This window comes from Lathyrus oleraceus, chromosome 3 (assembly GCF_024323335.1).
Source record: "Lathyrus oleraceus cultivar Zhongwan6 chromosome 3, CAAS_Psat_ZW6_1.0, whole genome shotgun sequence".
NCBI lineage: Eukaryota > Viridiplantae > Streptophyta > Magnoliopsida > Fabales > Fabaceae > Lathyrus > Lathyrus oleraceus.
This window is the reverse complement of record NC_066581.1, coordinates 406,568,247-406,586,085: the sequence shown is the minus strand read 5'-3', so window position 1 is coordinate 406,586,085 and position 17,839 is coordinate 406,568,247. Positions and strand designations below refer to the sequence as shown.

Here is a 17,839-nt window from a genome sequence, read left to right as displayed (position 1 = left end):
GTATTTGCACTTCATCCTCATACGGGTCTCATTAAAAGTAATATCTCTACTTAAGATAAATTTTGATCCTCCAAGTTCCACTTTCCACAACTTGCAACCATTCACAACTTTTATATAACAAATGAAGAGACACACCATGACCCTAGCATCAAGCTTGTCCTACTTAATATGCACATACTTCAAAGCTTTGAAGACCTTTAAATTAGAGTAACATATCAGTTTCTCACTTTAAACGTGTCTTGAAGTTTATTCTCATGGATGGACATATGTTGATCAAGTAAGTTGATGTAGCAACAACTTCACCCTAGTAAATTTTTAGTAACTCAACTCGCAACAATATGCACCTTGCCTTCTTCAAAATGGTCATATCCATATGTTTAACTAGATTGTTTTGTTGAGGTGTGGCAGAAACAATTTTATGCCTCTTGATACATTGTTTCTTGCAAAACCCATTAAATTTTCCTAAAACAAACTCTAGGTCATTATCAGTATCAATACTTTCAACTTAGATCCTAAGTGATTTCATATAAGAGTACGATATTCTTTGAATTTTTCAAAAGTGTCACTTTTATTCAATATGTAAACTCATATTCTTCTTGAGAAAGCATCAATAATAGTGAGGAAATATAAGTCACCCAGTGAGTTGCCACCATTGTCAAACATCATAAATCATAGTGAACATACTCAAATGATCTACTAAAATTATGAAAACCATTCTCAAACTTCACCTTGTGTTATATTCCTAGTATATAATGATCACAAAATTATAGTATATTCAATTTCTCAATTTCTAGCAAATCTTGTTTAACTAGCTCAACCAAACTTTTTTCACTGACGAGCCTTAATTTCAAATGTTATAACTTGGTTTTTTCATGAAATTCATAACTAGCTAATGATGTTTGACTAATAATAGTGAAACCATCTAAAATATATTACCCACACATTTTAGACCCTTTTTAGTCATGATTAATGAACCATGAAAAGTTTTACCCCACATTCAATGCAATAGCATAAATCGTCGAACATGCTTATGGATAATAAATTTTACAAGAGTTTGAGAACATACCTCACATTACGTAGAAGGAACTGACAGTTATCGAATATTTTAAGTTTTATCGTACTAATACCCCGAAATTTTTAGGCTTTAGTATTACCGAGTTAATCAACTCCATTTTCTTTTGCCTCTAAAGTTTCAAAGTATTCTCTCATTTGACACATGTGATAAGAGCATCTTGAGTCTATGACCCAACTACTTTCTATCTCCAATCATGTCACCATTAACACTTCATCACACTAATAACCATCCTCATTTGAGGAAACTATAATTTAAATAGACTCATCATTGCTCCTCCTCTCGAGACAATCCTTCTTGAAGTGGTTGGTTTTGTGACAAGTGAAGCATTTAAACTTCGAGTTATCAAAAATATAGGTTTTTTACTCTGAATTGGATTTTACCATTTTGGTTTCCTCTACTATCACTCATTTCTCTTGACACACTCAAGCTTTTGAGCTAACCTTTAAGTATTTTATCATTGAAAGCTCCTTGGACCCAGAGACGTTTGGACTTCATCCAATGTGATAGTAACTTCGTTTATATGAAAAGGGGTATCCTTGAAATGCTCAAAGGTTCTTTTTTAATGAGCTTAACAATAGTAGATACGTGTACATATCATCAACCTCCGCCATAATATTTTTCAAGTCATCAATGATTTAGCAAAATTATGTGAATTGCTCCACAATGGAATTATTCTCCACCATACATAAATAATACAATTGTTACTTCAAACACAATATGTGAGTCAGTGACTTTATCATATAAAATGATTCAAGCTTGACCCACATTTTAGTTGTGGTCTTATCTCTCGCGACTTCCTTAGGAACTTTATCCTTAAGACACGAGATAATGACACTTCTGGCATTATTTACAATTTTGGTCTTCTCTTCATGTGTTAGGATTGTAAGCATGGTTGTATCTCACTTCAATGTTTTGCACATTTTTTTGAATTAAGATTGCTTGTATATTCAAATTTCATAACCCAAAAGTGTCATTTCCGTAAAACTTCTTGAAATCTCATTTAGAACTCATGGTGTTTCACTTGTAAACTAAATTCATTTGTCCCACTGTGGGCGTCACTTGTTGTGAATAAATTGATATAATGAGTTCTTTCACACAAGGACCTACTGATACACGAAACAGTGGGGAAAAAACACAAGATGAAGAATAAAAGATGAAAACAGACATAATTTATTTATTCAGTTTGATCAAATCGATCTACTCAAGGGGAGGGCATAACTCTCTTATCCTCTATACTTAAAAAGTTAATACAAGAGATTACAAGATGAGTTAAAAGAAAATAGTCTTCAATCATATTTTCTACCCAAGTATTTTTCAATCTCTCCAACTCTCATTATATGAACCAGATAAACCCAAGGTAAATTGTTTCTCAATTCCTTTAGATATCCCAAAGGTCTTCAATTTTTAGGATAATGAATCCTAAGAATTCATTCTGTCTCTCTAAGTTTCTCTCACTGAAATTTCACCACATTCAAGTTCATACTTAAAAAGGGGAAGAAAATGCATTTTATAGGTGTCTGAAACATGCGTTGTGTTTCCCTGAAGCATGTAATGTAAGTGTCATACGTTATTGTCATATTAATAGTTGTGTATGTCACTCTTTGACCCCAAACCACCATGGTCGGTGTTGAACACTTTAGTGTCGTCAAACATTGTTTGTAATAAGACAATTATAAAGTCGATAAATTGGATACTCAAGAGTCATGGGGCGTGACATGAGTGACCTAGAATAGATTTGTCTTCTACATATGCAAGAGTGATATCTACAAGACTGATATCTACAAGACCATTGATCGACTATGATTGTAAATGCATGATCATGTTGCAATGAGTCAATATGAAATATTCAGTTTGTTTGTTTTTATAAGTATATTATGGTGTCAAATAGTATAATCGAACTATACATGGGTGACACAAAATATGTTTTGTGTTGAATAAAAATATAAGGGCAAAAGTTTATATATGTAATCATTAGCACAAAAAAAGTTATATCATTTCACATGAAATTCTCGTCAATTGAATAGCAGTGATGTGTTTCATTGCAAGAAATTATTCTTTATACTCTTATAATTAGAAAAACATAAAGCTACTATGCATATAAGTCTTTATATTAAAGTGATAGTCACTTATTTCCTTATTCTCATAACCCAGCCGTACTAAGATTTTAAGATTCAAAATTTGTGTTATATCTAAAACTTTTGTTCGTACACCACTAGCACTAAAGGTAGCAGAATCTAGTTGCAAACTTTGTTTGTTGGTTTAAGTAGAGGAGTGTAGTTTATTGTGCGCTCTTGATCAATCAATATGTTTCGATAATAAGATATTTTACATTCCAAGTAATCATATGATCTCTAACTCATAACTCATGATCATTTGTAAAGATCTATATTTAAAAATATTTTTTTTATTAGTTTATCTGCAGCGTTTGTCACAATCTCCCTTCAAATTTGATATATTATAAATTTATAATTAAGTTGGAAGTTTAAATTATTTATACATCTATAATATTATCTAAGTATATATTTCAAATAATATATTAATTTTCATATGATGTAAATTCGATGAAATTTCATAGAGTTTACATGTCAATTTCATCTAACTCAAACTTGAGTTTGATATTCTTACATAAACCATTCACATTATCATCTATCTGAAACTTTACATATTGTGTATGTTTTATTACCAATCTTACACTCGATACCTCTGAACTTACACGTAAAAACACACTTCTTCAAAGATTTTCCAGTGACAGATTTCTTCATTTCCTCACCCACAACTTTTTTTAGGGAATCGCTGGTGTTGCCCAGTGACCATGCTAAGGAATTGTGAGGACGCGGATCCTGTACAGAAACTTCAAGTTTTAAGTACTAGTAAAAAAACAAATTCGATAGAACGACGATGATAAAAGAAAACATAACCTACTACAAATTTTTTTTCAAAAATAGTTTAGTCATTCAATGATATTCGAAGCATAGTTGTGGTTTACAAAAACTGACCTCGTAAAATTCAGGTAGATTATGAAGCCTCTAAATTGCATTGACTGCTTCAATTTGCTTCCGGATCTGATCTCAATTGAAAAGAAAAACAAACATCATATGTAGTAAATAGAGGGATAAAAATTGGAAGAGAAAATACTATGATGCATACCTCTACAAGTCCACCATGAACAACTTCTACTGAAAGGAAGGTGTGTGTTCGATCATCGTTAACAAAAACCTCCCAGTTGTTAAAGTCAATCCAATAACTGCTTCAAAATGACAAGTTAAAGGCAACAATCAGGTAAGAGGTTGATAAAAATATTATGTTCCATTTTTCATAACTGAACAAAATAAGAATAAAAACTGACTGTTGTTGAGTTTGAAGTTTGTTTCTTAGCATTGAGACCACTGAGTCAATTTGATGTACTCGTAATGGAACAGTTCTTCCCAAACTTATGTGAAACTCTCGTCCTAATGCAACTTGTTCGAGTTTCTCATCATTTTTGCAGAGGATGTTAAGTGGGACATCAACATCAACAACACGAAGACTTGGTTCCTGAGACGAGATTTTCTTCGATAAAATTAATTCTATTCATCCACATCTTTGATGTTTATTTTTACTTTTTTCTTTACTCTGAAAATGGTAATCACAAAAAAACATAAATAAACAATATAATTGTCCATCTGCATAATATTTGGTCACAAATTCATTTCTCTAAAATCAAAATATCAAATCATTATGCAGGTTTTTGCCAGGTGTCTGATTGGTGTTCTTTTGTGCTTTAGTCAAGCTGACTCACCGGTACAACACTCGAGCCAATCATTCAAAGATCATGGAACACCTTGAGTAAAAGAACTTGAAAGAAGAGATTGCCTGACTGACTGCCATGATGGAGTCAGTTCTTGCTGCCCAGAGCCAGGCTTCTCCAACTCCTGCAACTCCTCCCGCGAGGACTATCATTTCTGAAGTAGTTACCTCTATAGTGCTTGCTGCCACCGCCCACTTTGCTCCGAATCTGCCTGCTGGATTCCCTTGGGGAATGCCACCTAATTTTGTGCCAGAGGGTTTCGCTCCTACTTTTGCTTCCACGCCGGCATCTAGCCCGGTCATGTCTGTGCCACCTCCCGTTGTGCACACTTTGCCGCATGTAGAAGACACCATCTTTCATTCCGAGCCATCTGAGGGCCCGGACGTTTATGAGAAGACGGATGAGATGAAGGATCAATTCCTTGAGCTATGCAAGGAACTGAAAACGCTGAGAGGCAAAGATTTGTTTGGGAAGAGTGCTGCTGAACTGTGCTTAGTGCCCAATGTCAAGACCCCAGTCAAATTCAAAGTGCCTAACTTTGAGAAGTATAAGGGAAACTCGTGTCCACTCAGTCATCTTGTGATGTATGCCCGCAAGATGTCATCCCAGACAGATAATGATCAATTGGTGATTCACTATTTTCAAGATAGCCTGACAGGTATATGGGGCTAGATAGTGCAAGCATCCGCACTTTCAATGATCTAGGAGAGGCTTTCGTGAAACATTACAAATACAACATGGATATGGCGCCAGATATGGACCAGCTGAGGTCCATGTCTCAGAAAGACAATGAGACATTCAAAGAGTACGCCTAGCGTTGGAGGGAGTTGGCTGCCCAGATTACTCCTCCTTTAGAGGAGAAAGAGATGACAAAGATCTTTCTCAAAACCCTGAGTTCATTTTATTATGAACGCATGATCGCCAGTGCCCCTAGTGATTGTTGAAAGAAGGGGTCCGTGAAGGACGATTGTTGAATGAAGAGGCGTTAACTAGCAAGAAGTATGGGAGCAATTTTAGCAAGAGGAAGGAAAATGAAACAAATGCAGTAAGCAGTCGGAGGCAGAGGAGGCCTCAAGCAAGAAGGAATTTACCACCCCGTCAACATCATCATCATCAAGTATCCTCTATTATTCCAGTGTTTTCAAATCAGTCAACAAGACCAATTCAACAACAACAACAACATCAGTATCAAAATCAACGTCAACAACAACAACCGCAACAAAGAACAAACACCTACAACAACAACAATTCCAGCAACAATCATCACCTACAACATAACTTTGAGAGGAAGAAGGTCTCTTTCAAACCGATTCCTATGTCGTACGCATAATTGTACCCATCTTTAGTCCTTAAGAATTTAATCCAACCGAGGAATCCGCCACAGATTCCAGAACCACTTCCATGGTGGTACAAACCTGAACTTCGTTGTGCTTTTCACCAGGGTGCACCTGGGCACGATATTGAGAACTTCTATCCGTTGAAATATGAGGTGCAAAAGCTTATGAAGAGTGGCATGGTGTCTTTTGAAGACCGCGCGCCTAATGTGAAAGCTAATCCCTTACCCGCTCATGGGAATACCACAGTGAATATGGTGGACGGTTGTCCAGGTGAATATAAAGTTTTTGATGTGCGTTTCATTAGTGGATCCTTGATGCAGATACACAAGGACATCTGTATGGTGAGTGAATGTGAACATGATCACGAAGGTTGTGATATTTGTAGTGTGAACCCAAAGGGGTGCATTGTTGTGAAAAAGGACATCCAGCGCCTGATGGATGAAGGCATGATCTAGATTTCTCAATCCCGTCATGAAGATGACGATGTTAATGTCATTGATCCCATTTTGAAGCAACCAGAGCGGTTGGTGATGCAAAATGATAGCAGCAAGAACGCCAGCAATAGATCAGTTTCACCGTTGGTAATACGGTTGGGGGGCCCAGTCCCGTATGCATCTGATAAAGTGGTACCGTATCAATACAATGCTACGATGATTGAGAAAGGTCAAGAGGTCTCGTTGCCTACAACCAGTTCAGTAGTAAGCATTGTAGATGTTACGAAGGTGATCCGTAATGGTCGAGTTTTTGGGCCAGTTGTCCCCGAGAGTTAGGAAGAATTGATTATTGGTAAGAAGGCGGAGGTGCCTAGTATAGATCCTGTTAGAGATAAGTCTGGTGAATCCAGCAATTTGAAAGCCAATAGTAATGATGATGGGGTACTCCGGCTGATCAAGAGGAGTGAATTCAAAGTGGTTGAGCAATTGCTTCAGACTCCCTCAAAGATTTCTGTGTTGTCTCTGCTTTTAAACTCTGAAGCGCACAGAGAAGCACTCAGAGAGTTCTCGAACAGACATACATGGAGCAAGATGTTAATGTGGCTCAATTTGATCACATTGTAGCTAACATCACTTCATGCAACAATTTGAGTTTTTATGATGAAGAACTCCCTGAGGAGGGAAGAAATATCAATCTGGCTTTGCATATTTCGATGAATTGCAAGGAAGATGCTTTGTCAAACGTGCTAGTTGATACTGGGTTGTCACTCAATGTGCTTCCAAAGTCAACATTGTCAAAGTTATCTTATCAAGGAGCTCCCATGAGGTATAGTGGAGTAATTATCAAAGCCTTTGATGGCTCGCGCAAAATAGTCATTGGAGAAGTGGACCTTCCAGTCAAGATAGGTCCGAGTGATTTTCAAATTACTTTCCAGGTAATGGATATTCACCCAACCTACAGTTGTTTATTGGGAAGGCCATGGATTCATGAAGCAGGAGTTGTTACTTCCACTCTACATCAGAAGCTCAAGTTTGTCAAGAATGGCAAGTTGGTGATTGTGGGAGGTGAGAAAGCATTGTTGGTCAACAATCTGTCATCTTTTCCATATGTGGAAGCTGAGTATGAGGTTGGGAAGCCGTTCCAAGCTTTGTCTATTACTCCTAAGAAGAGAGTTGGGGCACCTATGTCCTCTCTGAAAGATGCCCAGAAGATTGTTGAGGAAGGTCTTGTTGATCAGTGGGGGCACGTGGTAGAGGTCATTGAGAACAAAGGAAGAACTGGTTTGGGGTTCCAGAAGGGCTCGTCAACCGTTAGATTATAAGAGATGCAACTAAGCTTCTGTAGCGGAGGGTTCATACATGGGAATGAACAACACTTAGCTTCCGTGCTAGAGGACAATGGAGAGGAAGACTGCACCAACTTTGTGACGCGTGGACAGACATGCAACAATTGGACTGCTGTTGATATTCCTGTTATTTTGCATCGATCTAAGTAATTGATTTTTATATTTTAGAATCCTTCTCCTATGACTAAGGGAGAAGTGAACATTGTTGGGCATTTTAAAATTGATCATCAATAAAATTAATATATTCATCCACATCTTTGATGTTTATTTTTACTTTTTGCTTTACTCTGAAAATGGTAATCACAAAAAAACATAAATAAACAATATAATTGTCCATCTGCATAATATTTGGTCACAAATTCATTTCTCTAAAATCAAAATATCAAATCATTATGCAGGTTTTTGCCAGGTGTCTGATTGGTGTTCTTTTGTGCTTTAGTCAAGCTGACTCACCGGTACAACACTCGAGTCAATCATTCAAAGATTATGGAACACCTTGAGCAAAAGAACTTGAAAGAAGAGATTTCCTGACTGACTTCCATGATGGAGTCAATTCTTGCTGCCCAGAGCCAAGCTTCTCCAACTCCTGCAACTCCTCCCGCGAGGACTGTCATTTCTGAAGTAGTTACCTCTATAGTGCCTGCTGCCACCGCCCACTTCGCTCCGAATTTGCCTGCTGGATTCCCTTGGGGAATGCCACCTAATTTTTTGCCAGAGGGTTTCACTCCCACTTTTGCTTCCATGCCGACATCTAGCTCGGTCATGTCTGTGCCACCTCCCGTTGTGCACACTTTGTCGCATGTAGAAGACACCATCTTTCATTCCGAGCCATCTGAGGGCCCGGACGTTTATGAGAAGATGGATGAGATGAAGGATCAATTCCTTGAGCTGTGTAAGGAACTGAAAACGCTGAGAGGCAAAGATCTGTTTGGGAAGAGTGCTGTTGAACTGTACTTAGTGCCCAATGTCAAGACCCCAGTCAAATTCAAAGTGCCTGACTTTGAGAAGTATAAGGGAAACTCGTGTCCACTCAGTCATCTTGTAATGTATGCCCGCAAGATGTCATCCCAGACAGATAATGATCAATTACTGATTCACTATTTTTAAGATAGCCTGACAGGTGTTGCGCTCCATTGGTATATGGGGCTAGATAGTGCAAGCATCCGCACTTTCAATGATCTAGGAGAGGCTTTCGTGAAACAGTACAAATACAACATGGATATGGCGCCAGATAGGGACCAGCTGAGGTCCATGTCTCAGAAAGACAATGAGACATTCAAAGAGTACGCCTAGAGTTGGAGGGAGTTGGCTGCCCAGATTACTCCTCCTTTAGAGGAGAAGGAGATGACAAAGATCTTTCTCAAAACCCTGAGTTCATTTTATTATGAACGCGTGATCGCCAGAGCCCCTAGTGATTGTTGAAAGAAGGGGTCCGTGAAGGACGATTGTTGAATGAAGAGGCGTTAACTAGCAAGAAGTATGGGAGCAATTTTAGCAAGAGGAAGGAAAATGAAACAAATGCAGTAAGCAGTCGGAGGCAGAGGAGGCCTCAAGCAAGAAGGAATTTACCACCCCGTCAACATCATCATCATCAAGTATCCTCTATTATTCCAGTGTTTTCAAATCAGTCAACAAGACCAATTCAACAACAACAACAACATCAGTATCAAAATCAACGTCAACAACAACAACCGCAACAAAGAACAAACACCTACAACAACAACAATTCCAGCAACAATCATCACCTACAACATAACTTTGAGAGGAAGAAGGTCTCTTTCAAACCGATTCCTATGTCGTACGCATAATTGTACCCATCTTTAGTCCTTAAGAATTTAATCCAACCGAGGAATCCGCCACAGGTTCCAGAACCACTTCCATGGTGGTACAAACCTGAACTTCGTTGTGCTTTTCACCAGGGTGCACCTGGGCACGATATTGAGAACTTCTATCCGTTGAAATATGAGGTGCAAAAGCTTATGAAGAGTGGCATGGTGTCTTTTGAAGACCGCGCGCCTAATGTGAAAGCTAATCCCTTACCCGCTCATGGGAATACCACAGTGAATATGGTGGACGGTTGTCCAGGTGAATATAAAGTTTTTGATGTGCGTTTCATTAGTGGATCCTTGATGCAGATACACAAGGACATCTGTATGGTGAGTGAATGTGAACATGATCACGAAGGTTGTGATATTTGTAGTGTGAACCCAAAGGGGTGCATTGTTGTGAAAAAGGACATCCAGCGCCTGATGGATGAAGGCATGATCTAGATTTCTCAATCCCTTCATGAAGATGACGATGTTAATGTCATTGTTCCCATTTTGAAGCAACCAGAGCGGTTGGTGATGCAATATGATAGCAGCAAGAACGCCAGCAATAGATCAGTTTCACCGTTGGTAATACGGTTGAGGGGCCCAGTCCCGTATGCATCTGATAAAGTTGTACCGTATCAATACAATGCTACGATGATTGAGAAAGGTCAAGAGGTCTCGTTGCCTACGACCAGTTCAGTAGTAAGCATTGTAGATGTTACGAAGGTGACCCGTAGTGGTCGAGTTTTTGGGCCAGTTGTCCCCGAGAGTAAGGAAGAATTGATTGTTGGTAAGAAGGCGAAGGTGCCTATTATAGATCCTGTTAGAGATAAGTCTGGTGAATCCAGCAATTTGAAAGCCAATAGTAATGATGATGGGGTACTCCGGCTGATCAAGAGGAGTGAATTCAAAGTGGTTGAGCAATTGCTTCAGACTCCCTCAAAGATTTCTGTGTTGTCTCTGCTTTTAAACTCTGAAGCGCACAGAGAAGCACTCAGAGAGTTCTCGAACAGACATACATGGAGCAAGATGTTAATGTGGCTCAATTTGATCACATTGTAGCTAACATCACTTCATGCAACAATTTGAGTTTTTATGATGAAGAACTCCCTGAGGAGGGAAGAAATATCAATCTGGCTTTGCATATTTCGATGAATTGCAAGGAAGATGCTTTGTCAAACGTGCTAGTTGATACTGGGTTGTCACTCAATGTGCTTCCAAAGTCAACATTGTCAAAGTTATCTTATCAAGGAGCTCCCATGAGGTATAGTGGAGTAATTATCAAAGCCTTTGATGGCTCGCACAAAATAGTCATTGGAGAAGTGGACCTTCCAGTCAAGATAGGTCCGAGTGATTTTCAAATTACTTTCCAGGTAATGGATATTCACCCAACCTACAGTTGTTTATTGGGAAGGCCATGGATTCATGAAGCAGGAGTTGTTACTTCCACTCTACATCAGAAGCTCAAGTTTGTCAAGAATGGCAAGTTGGTGATTGTGGGAGGTGAGAAAGCATTGTTGGTCAACAATCTGTCATCTTTTCCATATGTGGAAGCTGAGTATGAGGTTGGGAAGCCGTTCCAAGCTTTGTCTATTACTCCTAAGAAGAGAGTTGGGGCACCTATGTCCTCTCTGAAAGATGCCCAGAAGATTGTTGAGGAAGGTCTTGTTGATCAGTGGGGGCGCGTGGTAGAGGTCATTGAGAACAAAGGAAGAACTGGTTTGGGGTTCCAGAAGGGCTCGTCAACCGTTAGATTATAAGAGATGCAACTAAGCTTCTGTAGCGGAGGGTTCATACATGGGAATGAACAACACTTAGCTTCCGTGCTAGAGGACAATGGAGAGGAAGACTGCACCAACTTTGTGACGCGTGGACAGACATGCAACAATTGGACTGCTGTTGATATTCCTGTTATTTTGCATCGATCTAAGTAATTGATTTTTATATTTTAGAATCCTTCTCCTATGACTAAGGGAGAAGTGAACATTGTTGGGCATTTTAAAATTGATCATCAATAAAATTAATATATTCATCCACATCTTTGATGTTTATTTTTACTTTTTGCTTTACTCTGAAAATGGTAATCACAAAAAAACATAAATAAACAATATAATTGTCCATCTGCATAATATTTGGTCACAAATTCATTTCTCTAAAATCAAAATATCAAATCATTATGCAGGTTTTTGCCAGGTGTCTGATTGGTGTTCTTTTGTGCTTTAGTCAAGCTGACTCACCGGTACAACACTCGAGTCAATCATTCAAAGATTATGGAACACCTTGAGCAAAAGAACTTAAAAGAAGAGATTTCCTGACTGACTTCCATGATGGAGTCAATTCTTGCTGCCCAGAGCCAAGCTTCTCCAACTCCTGCAACTCCTCCCGCGAGGACTGTCATTTCTGAAGTAGTTACCTCTATAGTGCCTGCTGCCACCGCCCACTTCGCTCCGAATTTGCCTGCTGGATTCCCTTGGGGAATGCCACCTAATTTTTTGCCAGAGGGTTTCACTCCCACTTTTGCTTCCATGCCGACATCTAGCTCGGTCATGTCTGTGCCACCTCCCGTTGTGCACACTTTGTCGCATGTAGAAGACACCATCTTTCATTCCGAGCCATCTGAGGGCCCGGACGTTTATGAGAAGATGGATGAGATGAAGGATAAATTCCTTGAGCTGTGTAAGGAACTGAAAACGCTGAGAGGCAAAGATCTGTTTGGGAAGAGTGCTGTTGATTTGTACTTAGTGCCCAATGTCAAGACCCCAGTCAAATTCAAAGTGCCTGACTTTGAGAAGTATAAGGGAAACTCGTGTCCACTCAGTCATCTTGTAATGTATGCCCGCAAGATGTCATCCCAGACAGATAATGATCAATTACTGATTCATTATTTTTAAGATAGCCTGACAGGTGTTGCGCTCCATTGGTATATGGGGCTAGATAGTGCAAGCATCCGCACTTTCAATGATCTAGGAGAGGCTTTCGTGAAACAGTACAAATACAACATGGATATGGCGCCAGATAGGGACCAGCTGAGGTCCATGTCTCAGAAAGACAATGAGACATTCAAAGAGTACGCCTAGAGTTGGAGGGAGTTGGCTGCCCAGATTACTCCTCCTTTAGAGGAGAAGGAGATGACAAAGATCTTTCTCAAAACCCTGAGTTCATTTTATTATGAACGCATGATCGCCAGAGCCCCTAGTGATTGTTGAAAGAAGGGGTCCGTGAAGGACGATTGTTGAATGAAGAGGCGTTAACTAGCAAGAAGTATGGGAGCAATTTTAGCAAGAGGAAGGAAAATGAAACAAATGCAGTAAGCAGTCGGAGGCAGAGGAGGCCTCAAGCAAGAAGGAATTTACCACCCCGTCAACATCATCATCATCAAGTATCCTCTATTATTCCAGTGTTTTCAAATCAGTCAACAAGACCAATTCAACAACAACAACAACATCAGTATCAAAATCAACGTCAACAACAACAACCGCAACAAAGAACAAACACCTACAACAACAACAATTCCAGCAACAATCATCACCTACAACATAACTTTGAGAGGAAGAAGGTCTCTTTCAAACCGATTCCTATGTCGTACGCATAATTGTACCCATCTTTAGTCCTTAAGAATTTAATCCAACCGAGGAATCCGCCACAGGTTCCAGAACCACTTCCATGGTGGTACAAACCTGAACTTCGTTGTGCTTTTCACCAGGGTGCACCTGGGCACGATATTGAGAACTTCTATCCGTTGAAATATGAGGTGCAAAAGCTTATGAAGAGTGGCATGGTGTCTTTTGAAGACCGCGCGCCTAATGTGAAAGCTAATCCCTTACCCGCTCATGGGAATACCACAGTGAATATGGTGGACGGTTGTCCAGGTGAATATAAAGTTTTTGATGTGCGTTTCATTAGTGGATCCTTGATGCAGATACACAAGGACATCTGTATGGTGAGTGAATGTGAACATGATCACGAAGGTTGTGATATTTGTAGTGTGAACCCAAAGGGGTGCATTGTTGTGAAAAAGGACATCCAGCGCCTGATGGATGAAGGCATGATCTAGATTTCTCAATCCCGTCATGAAGATGACGATGTTAATGTCATTGTTCCCATTTTGAAGCAACTAGAGCGGTTGGTGATGCAATATGATAGCAGCAAGAACGCCAGCAATAGATCAGTTTCACCGTTGGTAATACGGTTGAGGGGCCCAGTCCCGTATGCATCTGATAAAGTTGTACCGTATCAATACAATGCTACGATGATTGAGAAAGGTCAAGAGGTCTCGTTGCCTACGACCAGTTCAGTAGTAAGCATTGTAGATGTTACGAAGGTGACCCGTAGTGGTCGAGTTTTTGGGCCAGTTGTCCCCGAGAGTAAGGAAGAATCGATTGTTGGTAAGAAGGCGAAGGTGCCTATTATAGATCCTGTTAGAGATAAGTCTGGTGAATCCATCAATTTGAAAGCCAATAGTAATGATGATGGGGTACTCCGGCTGATCAAGAGGAGTGAATTCAAAGTGGTTGAGTAATTGCTTCAGACTCCCTCAAAGATTTCTGTGTTGTCTCTGATTTTAAACTCTGAAGCGCACAGAGAAGCACTCAGAGAGTTCTCGAACAGGCATACATGGAGCAAGATGTTAATGTGGCTCAATTTGATCACATTGTAGCTAACATCACTTCATGCAACAATTTGAGTTTTTATGATGAAGAACTCCCTGAGGAGGGAAGAAATATCAATCTGGCTTTGCATATTTCGATAAATTGCAAGGAAGATGCTTTGTCAAACGTGCTAGTTGATACTGGGTCGTCACTCAATGTGCTTCCAAAGTCAACATTGTCAAAGTTATCTTATCAAGGAGCTCCCATGAGGTACAATGGAGTAATTGTCAAAACCTTTGATGGCTCGCACAAAACAGTCATTGGAGAAGTGGACCTTCCAGTCAAGATAGGTCCGAGTGATTTTCAAATTACTTTCCAGGTAATGGATATTCACCCAACCTACAGTTGTTTATTGGGAAGACCATGGATTCATGAAGCAGGAGCTGTTACTTCCACTCTGCATCAGAAGCTCAAGTTTGTCAAGAATGGCAAGTTGGTGATTGTGGGAGGTGAGAAAGCATTGTTGGTCAACAATCTGTCATCTTTTCCATATGTGGAAGTTGAGTATGAGGTTGGGACGCCGTTCCAAGCTTTGTCTATTGCTGCTGAGAAGAGAGTTGGGGCACCTATGTCCTCTCTGAAAGATGCCCAGAAGATTGTTGAGGAAGGTCTTGTTGATCAGTGGGGGCGTGTGGTAGAGGTCACTGAGGACAAAGGAAGAACTGGTTTGGGGTTCTAGAAGGGCTCGTCAACCGTTAGATTATAAGAGATGCAACTAAGCTTCTGTAGCGGAGGGTTCATACATGGGAATGAACAACACTTAGCTGCCGTGCTAGTGGACAATGAAGAGGAAGACTGCACCAACTTTGTGAGGCATGGACAGACATGCAACAATTGGACTGCTGTTGATATTCCTGTTATTTTGCATCGATCTAAGTAATTGCTTTTTATATTTTAAAATCCTTCTCCTATGCCTAAGGGAGAAGTGAACATTATTGGGCATTTTAAAATTGATCATCAATAAAATTAATTCTATTCATCCACAAAAAAACATAAATAAACAATATAATTGTCCATCTGCATAATATTTGGTTACAAATTCATTTCTCTAAAATCAAAATATCAAATCATTATGCAGGTTGGTTCCTAACCCCATTGAATACAATGATCCTTCTCCTTCTCCAAATTTTGAATTCCCTGTGTTTGAGGCCGAAGAGGAAAGTGACGTAGAAGTAAGTGATGAATTGTCTCGTCTTCTTGAGCAAGATGAGAAGATTATTCATTCGTTTGAAGAACAGATTGAGCTTGTCAACTTGGGTTCTGATGTGAAGGAAGTCAAGATTGGGTCTCGACTGTTTCCAGATGATAAGAAGGGGTTGATTGATCTTCTTCAAGAGTATTCAGATGTGTTTGCTTGGTCCTATCAAGACATGCCTGGGTTGGATTCTGATATTGTGGAGCATAGATTGCCGTTGAAGCCAGAATGCCCACCAGTCAAGCAAAAGTTGAGAAGAACGCATCCTGATATGGCTGTGAAGATCAAAGAGGAAGTTCAGAAGCAGATTGATGTCGGTTTCCTTGTAACTGATGAGTATCCGCAATGGGTGGCCAATATTATGCCTGTGCCGAAGAAATACGAAAAAGTACGCATGTGTGTTGACTACAGAGATTGGAATAAAGCAAGTCCGAAATATGATTTCCCTCTGCCACACATTGATATGTTGGTAGACAATACTGTTAAATTCAAAGTCTTTTCGTTTATGGATGGATTTTCCGGATATAATCAAATCAAGATGGGACCCGAGGATATGGAGAAGACCATATTCATTGCACCCTGGGGAACATTCTGTTATAGAGTGATGCCTTTCGATTTAAGCAATGCTGGTGCAACTTACCAGAGAGCAATGACTACTCTTTTTCATGATATGATGCATAAAGAGATTGAAGTTTATGTCGATGATATGATTGCTAAATCAATTGATGAAGAGGAACATGTTGAGCATTTGTTGAAGCTATTCCAGCGTTTGAGGAAGTATAAACTCCGCTTGAATCCCAATAAGTGTACTTTTGGTGGGCTTTATTGTCAGTGAGAAGGGTATTGAAGTTGATCCTACCAAGGTCAAAGTAATACAAGAGATGCCCGCGCCCAAAACTGAGAAGCAAGTCAGAGGTTTTCTCGGCCACTTGAATTTTATTTACAGATTCATTTACCACATGACTGCCACATGTGCGCCTATATTCAAGCTTCTTCGGAAGGATCAGTCTTGTGATTGGACCGAAGACTGCCAGAAAGCTTTTGATAGTATCAAGGAATATTTGCTTGAACCTCCAATTTTGTCTCCACCTGTTGAAGGAAGACCGTTGATCATGTATTTGACTGTGCTAGAAGATAGTATGGGTTGTGTTCTTGGTCAGCAAGATGAGACTAGGAAGAAGGAATTTGCAATTTACTACCTCATTAAGAAGTTCACCGATTGTGAGACTCGGTATTCTATACTTGAGAAGACTTGTTGTACATTGGCTTGGGCTGCTAATCGTCTGCGTTAATATATGTTGAATCATACCACTTGGTTGATATCCAAAATGGATCTAATCAAGTATATTTTTTAGAAGTCTGCTTTAACTGGGAGAATTGCCCATTGGCAGATGTTGTTATCAGAGTATGATATTGAGTATCGATCTCAAAAAGTAATCAAAGGTAGTATCTTGGTTGACCATTTGGCTCACCAACCTATTGAAGATTATCAGTCAGTGCAGTATGATTTTCCTGATGAAGAGATTTTGTACTTGAAAATGAAAGATTGTGATGAACCAATGCTAGAAGAAGGGCCAAAACCTGGTTCTCGTTGGGGCATGGTATTTGATGGAGCTGTTAATCAATATGGAAATGGCATTGGGGCAGTGATTATTACTCCTCAAGGCACGCATCTACCATTTAAAGCTAGATTGACATTCAAGTGTACAAATAACATGGCAGAATATGAAGCTTGCATTATGGGGCTTGAAGAGGCCATGAATCTCATAATCAAATATTTGGATGTCTTCGGTGATTCAGCTTTGGTAGTGAATCAAATCAAAGGAGAATGGGAGAAAAACCCACCCTGTTTAATACCATATAGAGATTATGCGAGGAGAATTTCAACTTTCTTTACAAAGGTTGAGTTTCATCATATCCCTCGAGATGAAAATCAGATGGCAGATGCTCTTGCAACGTTGGCATCGATGATTGTGGTAAAGTATTAGAATGAAGTTCCCAATTTATTTGTGATGCGTCTTGATAGGCCAGCTCATGTGTTCACTGTTGAAGAGATCAAAGATGAGAAGCCGTGGTATTACGACATCAAGTGTTTCCTCCAAAGTCAGATTTACCCGCCTGGGGCATCTTTGAAAGATAAGAAGACTTTGAGAAGATTAGCCGGTAACTTCTACTTGAATGGTGATGTACTGTACAAGAGAAACT

At 39.5% G+C, this 17,839-nt stretch overlaps 1 pseudogene; it reads right to left on the bottom strand.

Moving 5' to 3' along the window:
• Positions 1-3,597: 3,597 nt before the first annotated feature.
• The window catches only part of LOC127131471 (uncharacterized), an 80,079-nt pseudogene continuing 65,837 nt past the window's right edge, over positions 3,598-17,839 (bottom strand).